The sequence below is a fragment of the Arachis ipaensis genome, chromosome B04 (assembly GCF_000816755.2).
Source record: "Arachis ipaensis cultivar K30076 chromosome B04, Araip1.1, whole genome shotgun sequence".
In the NCBI taxonomy this organism is placed as follows: domain Eukaryota; kingdom Viridiplantae; phylum Streptophyta; class Magnoliopsida; order Fabales; family Fabaceae; genus Arachis; species Arachis ipaensis.
Window position 1 is genome coordinate 92,718,214 of NC_029788.2, and position 16,633 is coordinate 92,734,846.

The window sequence follows — 16,633 nt, forward strand, 5'->3', positions numbered from 1 at the left end:
TTTTGACCTACAGTAACACCCTCAGCATGAGATACATCTCCAAATGCATCATTAAGCAGTCCTTCGATGTCATCGCGTGCAACTTCTTCATCATCCGTGTCATCTTCAACCGCCATCGGGATTGCCCATTCGCCATGATTAATCCATGTTCTATATTCCTTAACAAATCTGTCGGCTACTAAATGGTCAAATACCACATCTCTTCTATACCAATTAGTGTTACAACACCTCTTACAAGGACATTGAATTTGTCGTCCGTCCGGTTCTCCCTCGGAGTATGCAAAGTCTAAAAAGCTAATAACACCATTGATATACTCTTCGCTATACCTCGGTAGATCCATCCAATCCTTTGGCATATCACAAAACCTAATCGATAATTATTAAATTTTTTAGGAGGAAAATTTATAGGGGGTCGCAAAGTGAAGATAACAAGAATAGAAGAGGAATGGTGTTATTCGCTATAAAGGGAATGGGCAATGAAAAGGACTTTCAAAGCCTTGTAATTAGGTTGGAAAATAGTTCCTAGTCTTAGAAGTAATTCTCTAGAAACCCATTGAGGTAAAACAAATAAAGAAAAACATAGAATTTATAGTACAAATATAATAAGTTAAATTGTAACTTCAAAACTAACAAATCAAACGGAATTAAAGTATGCATTATACCTTGCCATGACACGATCAACGTTTTGACAAAATCTGCTTGGAAGACCTTAACTAAAAACTTTTGCCTTCAATCTTAACCACAAATAACTGTAAAAATTACAGACAAAAAAAATTGTAATTGCCATATGCAACCATTTAACCACGAATTCAGCACCAATCATCATTCAGTAAGAATTAAATTGATATAATCAAACAGATTTGGGACCCAGCAGCAGCAGCAACAATTAAATCATTCAAGAGATAACGGCAAAACAACAAAATTTTTAGTGTATAAATATGGCTATTAATTAGAATTTCGTTTATCACATATTGAATTTGTGAATAAAGGAAAACAGATGAAAAAGGGCATTGGGCTATATGAAGAAAGTGATAATAATAAGAAAATAGACATTTCAGTGTTAGAAAGATGTAACTGGCATGCAGATCAAGACAAACACAATAATAATACACAGCCTTTAATTTGCTGCAAAAATGTTTAAAGCAATCAATCAAATTTTGAAAATATTTAGGATTGAACGAGCGTCCTGAGATTTCTTTTAAGTTTAGTGAAATTTTTTATTTACAAAATATATAATAGTTTTCTTCAAACTTATTTAGTATTATTGCACCTGAAACTTATATCTTATAATAAAACCTAATAACATAATTATATATATTGTAAAAAAAGTTTTAAAAAATCAATATAATTCAGACAACAGAAATTACTTCATGGTAATGAATTTCCTTAAATCTAGATATTTATTTTGTTTTTACTTAAGAGAGCAATTTGAATTGGATATTTTAAATAAATAAAATAATTATAGTATTTATTCAAACCGATATTTACAACACTGCAAACTAATAATATATATTTGTAAATAAAATATGTTTAATTATTTTAAAATATATATTTCATTTGTACTATATAAATATTTTGTTTACATTTATTAATAAATATTAGATTTACTTAAAAGAAATTGGGATCCAATTGAAATTCTTACTTGTCTCTATGTACAAAATATAACACCATTTAATGTGATAAAATCATAGCTCTAGTTTCTAGGGATGCCTCTCAGCTGGGGCAGAAAAACTTAAAAGGCAAGCATAATATGCAGAATCTCATGATCCAAGCCAGCCTAAGGCTATATAGAATTATAGATGGTTTCACTTCATTTATATATTCATTCTGATTTCTTGAAAGAGTGATGCAAACAGTCCCATATTCTATTATATAAGCTAAATGGTACAAAAATTAAAAACAAGACAGATGCACAAGACAGGTGCACAAAATTTACTGTGACATATATTTTTTAATTTATTAGACAAATTATTTTTATTGCCAACAACAAGATCACCGCACACAAGTAGATAGTGATAGCATTATTTTCGATAACAAGGTAGCACCCAAGCTTTTAACTTAGAATTGTACTTAAATTGAAGCAGGGCAGAGGGTCTTTAGGCAGTGTTTGGTGATGACATGTCATCATGTCATGTTTTTCTATGCTTTTTCATATAAGAAACTGATGATTAGTGTCTAAATATTGCATTCTTTTATGTTAAATGGTATATTTTCTTGATCTTTTGATTTTATAAATTTGTGTTGGAAATAAGTGGAAAAAGAAGCAAAATAGCACAAAATCAGCTCAAAAGAAGAAAAAAAGAATTTTGTGGCACGCTTTGAAGATTGAGCACGCTTTGGACCTTAGGCCACGCTTTTAAAAGCGTAGCCCATGACCATGAAGTCTTGGCCTTACTATTATGCATTAATGCCTTATGCATGCATGAATTAATAATGAAAGCATGTATGAAGTGGCAACCGCATTGCTAAGTGAATTAATAAAGCATGCATATGATTATTAATGCTTATGCATGCATGAAACATTTAATTAATAATGCCAAGGAATGAATGCTAAAGATAAGCAAATGGCATTACTAATTAAATTAGGCAAATGAAAGCATGCATGCATTTAAATTGATAATGCCAATTAAGAATGAATCTACGTAATTGGCATTTGGCATTAGGAATTAATAAGGCTTGCATGCATGAATCATTTAACTAATGCCAAGGCCAAGTGAAAAGGAATGAATGCATTGGCATTATTAAAGCCAATTGGCATCAGCGCTGCGTTCAAACATAAAGAGAGCGCTACAAAGCCAAGGAGCAAGCGTTCATTAACCAAGCAAGGGCGCTACGTTGAATGTCCCAACTCTACAAGGAAGCTCAAAAACAAGGCACCAGCGCAGGGGCGAAGTTTAGTTAAGACAAGGGAGGCCATGGCCCCCCAAACTTTGGTAAAAAAATTAGTAATACTTTTTCAAAAAATAAAAAATTAGTTCAATTGATTCAAATACTTTGCTATGACTTAAAATACCAAAGTTCAATCTTCATCTTTTATTTTATTGCACAATAATTTAGTTTTAAATATTCAAAACATGTTAGATTTGGACTTAACTAAGTGTATTTGTATTTCGCAGCTCTTCTCTATTCAATAAGCAACACTTTCTCTACCTTTGAGTTCAAATATAAAAAATTAGGTATTTTTTATTTATGTAATTTAGTATTATTTTACATTTTACATTTTACTATTTATCTAATTTAATTTTTTATATCCTAAAAAATATTAGAATATTCAATAAGTATTGATATTATTGTATTTGTATAAATTGATAAAAAAATTCAATAAATATTATAAATTTTAATATTTGTCATTCTAACTTCTTTTTTACATATTTTACAGGATATATATTCAAATTTTTATATAAAATAATCATGAAAAATCAAAGAATTGATGCATTTTTTAAGAGGAAGGCTAATATTTAAGAAGGAGATCATATAACTTTTACAATATCAACACTTGTAGATAGTTTTTCTACTTTAATGAATCACGAAAAAAGTGAGATACAACCTCCAAAAGTTCAAAGAGTTGCATCTGATGAGTTTGACCTTAATTCTTTGGAACAAGACCCTGAAAAACGGCTTTAAATTTGGCAATATCACCCAAATCAGAGAGATGAGGTTAGACGAGCTTATCATAAACGGAGTCCATATCAAAAGCATCTTGACAATTATCTTCTATCTGGCCCCCAAAATTTTGTTTCAAGCTCCACCACTGCACCAGCGCTCTAACCAAAGGAGTGCTACATTGAAACATTTCAACGTTTTCTTGGCCTCAACAAAGAAAAACAAAGCGCGTGATGAGCGGATATTTTATACACTTTTTGGGGTATTTTCATACAGTTTTTAGTAGGATTTAGCTACTTTTTAGTATTTTTTATTAGTTTTTATGCAAAAATCACATTTCTGGACTTTACTATGAGTTTGTGTGTTTTTCTATGATTTCAGGTATTTTCTGACTGAAATTGAGGGACCTGAGCAAAAATCTGATTCAGAAGCTGAAAAAGGACTGCAAATGCTGTTGGATTCTGACCTCCCTGCACTCGAAATGGATTTTCTGGAGCTAAAGAAACCCAATTGGCGCGCTCTCAATTGCGTTGGAAAGTAGACATCTAGGGCTTTCCAGTATATAATAGTCCATACTTTGCCGGAGTTTTGACGATGCAAACTGGCATTTAAACGCCAACTTTCTGCCCTATTCTGAAGTTAAACGCCAGAAACAGGTTACAAACCAGAGTTAAACGCCACAAACAGGCTGCAACCTGGCGTTTAACTCCAAGAGAATCCTTTACACATGTAAAGCTCAATGCTCAGCCCAAGCACACATCAAGTGGGTCCCGGAAGTGGATTTCTGCACTATCTATCTTAGTTTACTCATTTTCTGTAAACCTAGGTCACTAGTTTAGTATAAAAGCTACTTTTAGAGACTTGCTATGTACCTCATGACATTTTACATCTGAATTTGTATCTTCTACGGCATGAGTCTCTAAACTCCATGGTTGGGGCTGAGAAGCTCTGCTGTGTTTCGATGAATTAATGTAATTACTACTGTTTTTCATTCAATCACGCGTGTTTCTATTCTAAGATATTCACTTGCACTTCAACATGATGAATGTGATGATCTGTGACACTCATCACCATTCTCAACCTATGAACGCATGCCTGACAACCACCTCCGTTCTACCTTAGATTGAGTGTGTATCTCTTGAGTTCCTGGCTCATACGTTTGATTGCATCTCCTGACAACAGAGCATTCAAATCTGTGATATCAGAGTCTTCGTGGTATAAGCTAGAATCAATTGGCAGCATTCTTGAGATCCGAAAAGTCTAAACCTTATCTGTGGTATTCTGAGTAGGATCCGGGAAGGGATGACTGTGACGAGCTTCAAACTCATGAATGCTGGGCGCAGTGACAGTGTGCAAAAGGATCAATGGATCTTATTCCAACATTAGTGAGAACCGACAGATGATTAGCCATGTACATGGACCCTTTTCACTGAGAGGACGGCTGGTAGCCATTGACAACGGTGATCTACCAACATACAGCTTGCCATGGAAGGAGACCTGCGTGCGTGAAGAAGAAGACAGTAGGAAAGTAGAGATTCAGAAGACAGAGCATCTCGAGAACCTCAACCTGTTCTCCCTTACTGCATAACAAGTATTATTTATTTTATGTTAATTACTCTTTATAAACCCAACCATTTTTATTATTAATTTCCTGACTAAGAATTACAAAATAACCATAGCTTGCTTCAAGCCGACAATCTCCGTGGGATCGACCCTTACTCACGTAAGGTATTACTTGGACGACCCAGTGCACTTGCTGGTTAGTGGTACGAGTTGTGAAAAGTGTGATTTACAATTCGTGCACCAAGTTTTTGGCGCCGTTGCCGGGGATTGTTCGAGTTTGAACAACTGACGGTTTATTTTGTTGCTTAGATTAGGAAAAATTTATCTTTTTAGATTAGAGTCACTAAAATTGCGTCTTCTATTATTGTTTTTGGTTGAAACTTTTTTTTTAAATCCTTATTTTCTTTTTCAAATTTTTTTCGAAAATGTTTATAAACTAATAATTGAGTTTTTCTGTTTGAGTTTAGTTTCATATTTTAAGTTTGGTGTCAATTGCATGATTTTATTTTTCTTTCATTTTTTTTCGAATTATTAGTGCTCAGAATATAAAAATTTTTAAGTTTGGTGTCCTTTGTGTTTCTATTTTCTTAAAAATTTTTCAAAAGTTGTTCTTAGCGTTCATCGTGATATTCAAAGTTTTCCTGTTTGTTTCCTTTGTTTTGATCTAAAAATTTAATTTTTGTGTCATTTTTACTGTTTTTCTCTTTCTTCATTAAATTGAAAAATATCTTTTCTCTTTATTTTAATTAATTTTCGAATTTTCCTTTAAAAATTCATATTTTTATTTTAAAACTTTTTATTCTATCTTATCTTAGTTTTGAAATTTCAAAATTCAAAATCTTTTTCCCCACTCTATCCCGTCCCAAAACCCACAGTCCCCAATAATGGATCCTTTGTGATTTGAAACCAAGAAAAGCCTCAGAAAGGAGTCTTCCAACTTCCCTAACTGTAGACAAGTATCCTCTCAGAATCTGGTTGATCTACCATCACCAACTTCTATGGCTAGGCCATCAATCATCTTTTGTCTGACACTTTGCTCTTTTATTTGCAAGTTACATATTTCTTTCCACGGACCACCTTTTGCTGGTAGATCTTGAGTAGACAACAACTGGTTAGGATTCAGATTATTGCACAAGCACACAATCTTCTTCCACAGTGGACAGTCTTCCTTAGAAAATCTCGACCACCACTTGAACAATAAGGCGGTGTTCCGAATTGTCGCATCTCCGACACCTAGACCTCCTAACTTCTTTGGTGCTTGTATCATTTCCCACTTTACAAGAGCCAACCCAGGTCTTCCATCCTCCTTCCCCCAAAAGAATCTCCGCTGTAGTGAAATTAGTTTTTTTGCCACAGCAATTGGCATTTTATACAAGTTGAGATAATAAATTGGTAGACTATTGATTACTGACTTGATGAGGATCAACTTTCCTGCCTTGCTAAGAACCTTTGCTTTCCACAAGCTGAGTTTCTCCTCCACCTTATCTATCACTGGTTTCCAAGTTTTTACCAACCTTGGGTTTGCTCCGAGATTAATGCCCAAGTACTTCATCGATAGAGTTGCCGCCTGGTACCCTAGTAGTCTGCACATCCGATCCATCCACTCTTGACTGCAATTTACCGGTATCAAGCTGGATTTTTCAAAGTTAATGCTCAACCTGGACATCACTTTAAAACACCGCAAAAGCCTCTTGTAATTTCGCACTGTCTCCTCCTCTGGTGGACAGAACAATATAGTGTCATCAGCAAATTGCAAGTGTGACAACTCTATATTATCCCTACCAACTAAAAGAGGTGATATTCTCCCATTTCTAGCCGCCTCCCCAATCATCCTATTCAACACGTCTACTACAAGGACGAATAGGAATAGTGATAGAGGATCACCTTGTCGCAGCTCCCTTTCCATCCTGAACGGTTTTGATGGTGACCCATTAACCAAAATTGAGATAGATGCTGATCTGACACACTCTGCTACCCATGCCCTCCATCTTCTCCCGAACCCCATCTTTTCTAGAACAGTATCAATAAAGTTCCATTTGACTCTGTCATAGGCTTTTTGAAAGTCCAATTTGATGATTGCTGCCACCTTTCTTTTCAGTTTTAGCCATTGTATAGTTTCACACGCTATTAATGCTCCATCATGTATTCTCCTGCCCTTAAAAAAAGCACTTTGTGATTCCCCTACTAAACCTGGCATTACGCTCCTCATTCTCCTTGTGAACACTTTTGATATCACTTTATAAATGCAGCCAGCCATACTAATAGGTCTGAGATCCTTTATCTCCTTTGCACCCACAAATTTCGGTGCCAGCACTACCCAAGTAACATTGTAGTCTGCTGGTAGCCTCTCTGTCTCAAAGAAAGTTATCAAAACTTTAGTAAATTCCACTCCAATCTCTTCCCAACATTTTTTTATAAAGTTCATGTTATATCCATCGCTACCCGGTGCCTTAGACGATTCACAATCTCACACTGCTTCCTTCACTTCCTCCTTCGACGGTAATATCTCTAGAGCCTAAGCTTCCGCCATCTCCAACCGATTGACTAGACCATCTCGAAAGCTAATGTTTAGCAAAGCTTCCTGTTGGAACAGTTTCCTGTAAAAGTCCCTAATGGCAACTTTGATCCTTCCATGATTCCTGACCAGCCTCCCGTTAATCACTAAAGACTCAATCTGGTTATTCCTTCTTCTTGCTGATGCAATGTTGTGGAAATATCTTGTGTTCCTCTCCATCTCCTTGGCATGTCGAGACCTAGACATTTGTTTCCAGTGCATATCTTGCCTCGTATACCACAGCTCACAACACCTCACTAGCGCCTTCCTTCTTGCTTCTACTGTACCATCATAATCCCATTGCTGACCATGTCATCCACTTTCTTGATCTCATCCTCAAACCTTTTTATCTTTTCAGGTATATTCCGGAAGTGCTGCTTGTGCCATCTACCCAGTCGCTTAGATAACGCCTTCAGCTTATCCAGGAACCGAGCATCTCCCAACCCTCTCCATTCTTCCTTCACCATTCTTAGGAAGCCCTCATGTGTAAACCACGAGTCTAGGCTGCGAAACGGTCTTGTACCATGAACCATTCTTCTGTCTTCCATTATCAAGGGGCAGTGGTCTGATAGTCCTCTCGGTCCTCTTCTAAGTCGAGATTCTGGGTACGCATCCAGCCATTCCAGACTCACCAGGGCTCTATCAATCTGACTACAGGACTGCCCTCTAAACCATGTATACTTGCAATCATTAAGTGTCAAGTCCGCCAACTCCATATCATTTAACCATGCTCTGAAGTCTTCAGCGATTGCTGATAAACTCGTCGCCCTTTTCCTCTCCTCTATATGCACAATTTCAAATTTATTTTTCTCTTAGTTTTCTAAATTTATATCTTAATTCCTAATTATTTTAGTTTTTTCTTATTATTTTTATTTATTTTTAATTATTCTGTTTGTTTCTACTTAAATAAAATACAAAAATATATTTTATTTGCAATTCATTTCAATTCCCTTTTCTCCATCATGGACATAAGTGGAAATGAACAGTCTAGAAGGACTCTGGGGTCATATGCTAACTCCATTACTGCTACATATGGGAGTAGCATCTGTATACCTCCCATCAAAGCAAGTAGTTTTGAGCTAAATCCTCAGCTCATTGTCATGGTGCAGCAAAATTGCCAGTATTCTGGTCTTCCACAGGAAGAACCTACTGAGTTTCTGGCACAATTTTTACAAATTGCTGACACAGTACGTGATAAAGAAGTGAATCAGGATATCTACAGATTATTACTGTTTCCATTTGCTGTAAAAGATTAAGCTAAGAGGTGGTTAAATAACCAACCTACAGCAAGCATAAGAACATGGAAACAGTTATTAGACAAATTCCTGAATCAATATTTCCCTCCAAAAAGGATGACACAGCTAAGGCTAGACATCCAAGGCTTTAAACAAGAGGATGATGAATCCCTTTATAACGCCTGGGAGAGGTACAGAGGGATGCTAAGGAAATTCCCCTCTGAAATGTTTTCAGAGTGGGTGCAGTTAGACATCTTCTACTGCGGGCTTACAGAAAAAGCTCAGATATCTCTAGGCCACTCAGCTGGTGAATCTATACACATGAGAAAGACTATTGAAGAGGCTCAAGAGCTTATCGATATAGTTGCTAGAAATCAGCATCTGTACATAAGTAATGAGTCCTCCATGAAAGAAGAAGCTAAGGCAGTATCAACTGACTTTAGTCCTCAGGAATAAGTTGCTGAACTCAATCAGCAACTATCTTCTATAACAAGGCAGTTATCATAATTTAAGGAGATGCTACAAGAAACCAAAATTGCAAACAAGGATATGGAATCACAATTGAATCAGACAAAACAGCAGTTATCAAAACAGATAACAGAGGAGTGCCAAGCAGTTCAATTAAGAAGTGAAAAAACATTAAATATCTCAACTCAAAGCAGTAGAAAGCCAAGAAAGGAACAGCTGACAGAGGATAAGAAATCTGCTACCCAAAATCCCTCTGAGGACAGTAAGAGTCCAGAGAGGAATAAGTTTGGCGTTCAAACGCCAGAAAAGGGTGAAAAACTGGCGTTAAACGCCCAATCCATGTCCAGTTCTGGCATTCAAATTCCAGAAAAGGGTAGGAATCTGGCGTTAAACGCCCAATCCACGTCCAATCCTGGCATTCAAACGCCAATGAGGGATCAGACACCTGCAAGTGCTGATAATAACTCCCTCAAGAAGGCTTCTCAACTGCTTCTGTAGGAAATAAACCTGCAGCAACTAAGGTTGAAGAATATAAAGCCAAAATGCCTTATCCTCAGAAACTCTGCCAAGCAGAACAGGATAAACAATTTTCCCGCTTTGCAGACTATCTCAAGACTCTTAAAATAAAGATTCTGTTTGCAGAGGCACTTGAACAAATACCCTCTTATGCTAAGTTCATGAAAGAGATCTTAAGTCATAAGAAGGATTGCAGAGAAAAAGAAAAAGTTTTTCTCACTGAAGAATGCAGTGCAGTCATCCTAACAAGCTTACCAGAAAAGCTTAAGGATCCCGGAAGTTTTATGATACCATGCACATTAGAGGGTACTTGTACCAAGACAGCCCTATGTGACCTTGAGGCAAGTATCAATCTAATCCCTGCATCCACTATCAGAAAGCTTGGCTTGACTGAAGAGATCAAACCAACCCGGATATGTCTTCAACTTGCTCATGACTCTATTAAATACCCATCAGGCATAATTGAGGACATGATTGTTAAGGTTGGGCCATTTACCTTTCCCACTGACTTTGTAGTGCTGGAGATGGAGGAGCACAAGAGTACAACTCTCATTCTAGGAAGACCCTTCCTAGCAACTGGACGAACCCTCATTGATGTCCAAAAAGGGGAAGTGACCTTGAGAGTCAATGAGGATGAGTTCAAGCTGAATGCTGTTGAGGCAATGAAGCATCAAGACACATCAAAAGACTGCATGCGTGTTGATATTATCGACTCCCTGGTAGAGGAGATCAACATGGCTGAGAGTCTCGAATCAGAGCTAGAAGATATCTTTAAAGATGTTCAGCCTGATCTGGAGGAATCAGATGAAATAAAAGAGCCTCTGAAAATTCCTCAGGAAGAGGAGAAACCTCTTAAACCCGAGCTCAAACCACTACCACCATCCCTGAAATATGCATTTCTGGGAGAAGGTGACACTTTTTCGGTGATCATAAGCTCTGCTTTAAATCCACAGGAAGAAAAAGCACTACTTCAAGTGCTAAGGACACACAAGGTAGCTCTTAGGTGGTCCATAAGTGATCTTAAGGGCATCAGCCCAGCAAGATGCATGCACAAGATCCTATTGGAGGACAATGCTAAGCCAGTGGTTCAACCACAGAGGTGGCTAAATCCAGCCATGAACGAGGTGGTACAGAAAGAGGTCACCAAGTTACTGGAGGCTGGAATTATTTATCCTATCACTACAACAAACAAGGCTTTTCGCAACGGTCAAAAACCGTTGCCATATATTGAAAAACCGTTCCCTAAACTTTAGGCAACGCTTTGGCAACGGTTTTTGACCTGTGGTATATGCGGCCGTTGCCAATGCTCAAAGGCAATGGTTTTTTACCTAAGGCAACGGTAACCAAAAAACCGTTGCCAAAGTTACTAGTATAGGCAACGGTTTTGAAAACAAATTTTAAACAACGGTTTCAAACCGTTACTCGAGAAACAACAGTTTTAAACCGTTCTTTTTCATGGTACAACAGTTTAAAATCGTACCTGGATAGGCAACGGTTTTAAACTGTAGTAGTTTTGTTATCCACAACAGCAACTGTTTTAAAGCATTACCGTTGGTGTCGTTTTTTTGTAACGATTTTTGTACTATTGCCAATTTATAGTTGTCTAAGACAACGGTTTAAAAGCGTTACCATTGATTTTTTTGGCAACGGTTTTAAAACCCTTGCCATTTTATAGTCATCTAAGACAACGGTTTTAAAGCATTACCGTTGGTGTCATTTTTTGGCAACGGTTTTAACACCGTTGTCCTTTGTAACTTTTGACAACGATTTTTCGTAATATATAATTCTTTATTTACAATAGTAGTTTTCTCGTGAATGAAATTAATTTCATTTTTTTAAATTATTTAGAGTCAATAAATAATCTAAACTATTTGAATAAAGTCACTAAAGAAAAATAATTGAATATTTTTCATCAAATTTGACTTACAAAAATTGTTGTAAGATCCACAATCACATTCAAAATACCACAATACAATCATGACAACCTCAAACTATATCATCTAATGTAGCAAAAAATATAACAAAGAAGAGTTGAAATAGCTAACAATAATAATATTCTCACTTGAACAGATTCCCAAATGGCTTCTTTATCTTTAATCCCCTTCCAATTTGTGTAAATTAATGGACAAAATCTAAATTCCTTGCCACTGTGCCCAAAAATTTGCTCAAGTTGTTTACAGCTTCATCAGTAGGACCAATTGCCTCCTTCAATATCTAGAGTAATTTCTTCTCTATCTTCCAACTGTCTTGCATGAATCTTCAAGCATTGTGTAGGTCCTCGTGTTTTCTTCACTATTGTCTCTATACAAAGATACTAATTATATTCCATCCCTCTTATTGATTTATAAGATATTTAATTGAAAAAAAAACTAAAGCAACAAATTACCAAATTCAATTCACAAATTGAAATTCAATTAACACAAATTTTTAGAAATTTTGGCAACATTATGGCAGGAAATAGGACGTTTCTGAATTTAAACAAACAGCAATATCAACCCATTTAAACTCACTAAAATCAAATCAGCACTAATAAAACAGCTCAGAATAAGGCCATCAGCATCATTGCTCAATCAAAATAAGGCATGAAATCAGCCATTAACAAGGATAAAGCAGCACTAAACAGCAACATCAACCCATATGAACTCACTAAAATCAAATCAGCACTAATAAAACAGCTCAGAATAAGGCCATCAGCATCATTGCTCAATCAAAATAAGGCATGAAATCAGCCATTAACAAGGATAAAGCAGCACTAAACAGCAACATCAACCCATATGAACTCACTAAAATCAAATCAGCACTAATAAAACAGCTCAGAATAAGGCCATCAGCATCATTGCTCAATCAAAATAAGGCATGAAATCAGCCATTAACAAGGATAAAGCAGCACTAAACAGCAAAATCAACCCATATGAACTCACTAAAACCAAATCAGCACTAATAAAACAGCTCTAAATAAGGCCATCATCATCATTGTTCAATCAAAACAAGGCATGAAACCAGTCGTTAACAAGGATAAAGCAGCACTAAACAGCAAAATTAACCCATATGAACTCTCTAAAATCAAATTAGCACTAATAAAACAGCTCAGAATAAGGCCATCAGCATCATTGCTCAATCAAAACAAGACATGAAATCAGCCATTAACAAGGATAAAGCAGCACTAAACAGTAAAATCAACCCATATGAACTCACTAAAACCAAATCAGCACTAATAAAAAAGCTCAGAATAAGGCCGTCATCATCATTGCTCAATCAAAACAAGGCATGAAATCAGCCATTAACAAGGATAAAGCAGCACTAAACAGCAAAATCAACCCATATGAACTCACTAAAACCAAATCAGCACTAATAAAACAGCTCAGAATAAGGCCATCATCATCATTGCTCAATTAAAACAAGGCATGAAATCAGCCATTAACAAGAATAAAGTAGCACTAAACAGCAAAATCAACCCATATGAACTCACTAAAACCAAATCAGCACTAATAAAACAGCTCAGAATAAGGCCATCATCATCATTGCTCAATCAAAACAAGGCATGAAATCAGCTATTAACAAGGATAAAGCAGCACTAAACAGCAAAATCAACCCATATGAACTCACTAAAATCAAATCAGCACTAATAAAATAGCTCAGAATAAGGCCATCATCATCTTTGCTCAAATAAAATAAGGCATGAAATCAGCTATTAATAAGGATAAAGCAGCACTAAACCGTAAAATCAACCCACATGAACTCACTAAAATCAAATCAGCACTAATAAAACAGCTCAGAATAAGGCCATCATCATCATTGCTCAATCAAAACAAGGCATGAAATCAGCCATTAACAAGGATAAAGCAGCACTAAACAGCAAAATAAACCTATATGAACTCTCTAAAATCAAATCAGCACTAATAAAACAGCTCAAAATATAGCCATCATTTGACAACATCAAAGTAAATAGTAGAAATTAAGAATAATATCAGGAGTCTTTAACTCAACTGTAAACGTAAAAGTAACAACAATTGATGGACAAATTGTCAAGAGACAAGAAATCTATAACCTATTTTAACTCAACCCCAAAGCTAGCTCAAAGGCAAAGAATGTCTCACATTTATAAACCACCTAGAAACCTCATCTTTGAATGATGTTGGATTTGTAATGCTGGCAATGTTCATTACCTCACAAAAGTCACCAGAAATCTGCTTAGATTTTGCTTGTAAAGTCGTATGGTACTCACGCAACAAGCACTGGTTAAGAGTTTAAAATCTACCCTCTCGTATCTGCATCAGTTAGACGGTTTACATTATAGTAAGCAGCTTTTCGTATGGAAGGAAGAAAGCATAGTAATCAAGAACTCAAATGAGTTTTGACAAGAAAATGTTAGACGATTTACATTATAGTAAGTAGCTTCTCGTATGGAAGGAAGAAAGCATAGTAATCAAGAACTCAAATGAGTTTTGACAAGAAAAAGAAACTCACTGATCTCAGGGAAACCTTCAAGCTCAATGGCAAAGCTTCTTTAAGTCTATTTAGGGTAGAAATGCACCATGCATCATTTGTTTCACTTGCCACTCTTTCTTAATGGAAATTTAAGTAATTAGATGGAAAAAGAAACCGTAAACTGTTACCAGAAAGTTAAGCCACTCACAATAGATAGATGTTAATCAAGACTAGCTGGTACAAATAGAGTTAACGAGATAAGAGACTACAACTAAGAGCAACACTAAAGACATTTTAGTAGCAGAATAAATGAAATTCTAAGATAAAGTTGTGCTAGAGGTACTTAAATTTAATGGAAGATGTAAAGCTCACCAAAGAATCAACAATCTGTTCCATTGTGTCATGGCAAAAGCATTTATCTACAATTTCAATCCTGAAGAAAATGAAACGTAGAAAAAAGGGCTATCTTAAACTGTGAATCAGAATATAAGAAACAAAGTTAGTAAAGAGAGCATCTAAATAGATATAGGAATTTTTCCTTTTCAGAGAACCAGTTTCCAAATAAAAAATCAGAACAACATTAGACATGTATCTTCTCAACACACTCTTGCAGACTACAGCATACACATATCAACATGTTCTACCTTACTATCGTAAAATCAACAAGAGGCACAACCAGTCACACATTTAATCTACAACCAAAATCCATTACATATGAAGCATTCAACTATTCGTAATAATCCAGTAAACTTTTCAGGCATTCAAAGTTTAAAATATTTAATTTAATAAAATATTCCCTACCTCGATGTCACAACTCGCGAAAATCACTAAACACAGCAGCTCCATCAGTGGTTCCAATACCAGCTCCCATGGCAGCAGTAGTAGTGATTCTGGGCAGCTTCAGTGCTGGTTCCCAGCGGCTGAGGACTTCGGCAACTTGCAGAACCTAGAGGCGAGGCAGAACAGAGCCGTTTTCCTCAAATCCCAAGTAGCAGCTTCCCTGTTTCCTTTTCCATTCACGTTCCTCTCCATGGATATGATGAAACAACGAATTGAATGGCGGCGTAGCCAGGATGCAACGGCGGTGGCTCCCTTTCCCTGGCCCCTGGCTCATGCGTAGTTCTTTCTCTCCGCAACATGAAAGTGACGGAAATGGAAGCTTCTGTGACAGAAATGAACGCGACGGCGACGGCAGCGGCTCAGCGACCCCTCGACGGCTCCTTCTCCTTTCTCGCACGATGATGGCGACCGCTCAACGGAGGCGACGACGCAGTGGCGTTGCGAGGTTAGGCGGCTTCTCTTCTCCGTCCCTCACTCTCCCTTTGCGGACTCTCTTTCTCCTTCGGGCTTGGCAACGACGGCGACGGCGGCATTTTGAGTATTTTATAAATTCAGTATTTATAGAAAAAATAGTTTCAATTTATATAATTATCTAAAATTATTTTTATTAGTATTGTTTAATTTGTACAATTATTTAAATAATATTAGAAAATGGTTGTTTCATAAATAATTGTTGTAAGGGTTGTAAAATCGTTCTTTAAAATAGTCAAAGAGAACGGTTTTATTTTGTTACTATAGCATAATGAAAAAATGAACTTCAACAACAACACTGTAAAAACCGTTGTCTAAGACCATCTAATGGAACGGTTTTAAAGTGTAGCATTTCGGCAACAGTTTTAATGCGTTTCTTTTGTACAATTCTTTAAACAACAATAAAAAACCGTTGTTTAAAGCCAAATCATGGTAACGGTTATAAAACCGTTCTTTAAAATAGTCAAAGAGAACAGTTTTATTTTGTTGCTAGAAATTGATGAAAAACTGAATTCAACAGTAACACTTTAAAAAACCGTTGTCTAAACCTATCTAAGAGAACGGTTTTAAAGCGTTGCGAAATTTGGCATTGCTAAAGGCCATATTTGTTGTAGTGTATTTCTGATAGCCCCTGGGTGAGTCCTGTCCAAGTTGTCCCCAAGAAGGGAGGCATGACAGTGGTTCATAATGAAAAGAATGAACTGGTTCCTACAAGAATATTTACAGGGTGGCGTATGTGTATTGACTACAGAAGGCTCAATACAGCCACCAGGAAGGATCACTTTCCTTTACCATTCATAGACCAGATGCTAGAGAGATGGTGCACGAAATTGTGATCATCAATGGCGCCAAAACTTGGTACGTACAATTGTAATCTCAACTCTTTATCACAACTCCGCATAACTAACCAGCAAGTGCACTGGGTCATCCAAGTAATAAACCTTACGTGAGTAAG

The 16,633-nt window shown here is 36.3% G+C and overlaps 1 long non-coding RNA gene across 3 annotated transcripts; it reads right to left on the minus strand.

Moving 5' to 3' along the window:
- LOC107637912 lies at positions 11,825 to 15,733 on the minus strand. 3 transcript variants are annotated; one of them, XR_002361293.1, is made up of 5 exons: positions 15,169 to 15,733; positions 14,740 to 14,800; positions 14,407 to 14,500; positions 14,037 to 14,207; positions 11,825 to 12,231 (listed from the first exon to the last, which is right to left on the minus strand). It is a non-coding gene; the product is annotated as an uncharacterized LOC107637912 (long non-coding RNA). The 3 variants fall into 3 exon arrangements; XR_002361292.1 differs by having other exon boundaries at positions 11,825 to 12,240; XR_001619611.2 differs by lacking the exon at positions 11,825 to 12,231 and having other exon boundaries at positions 13,626 to 14,207.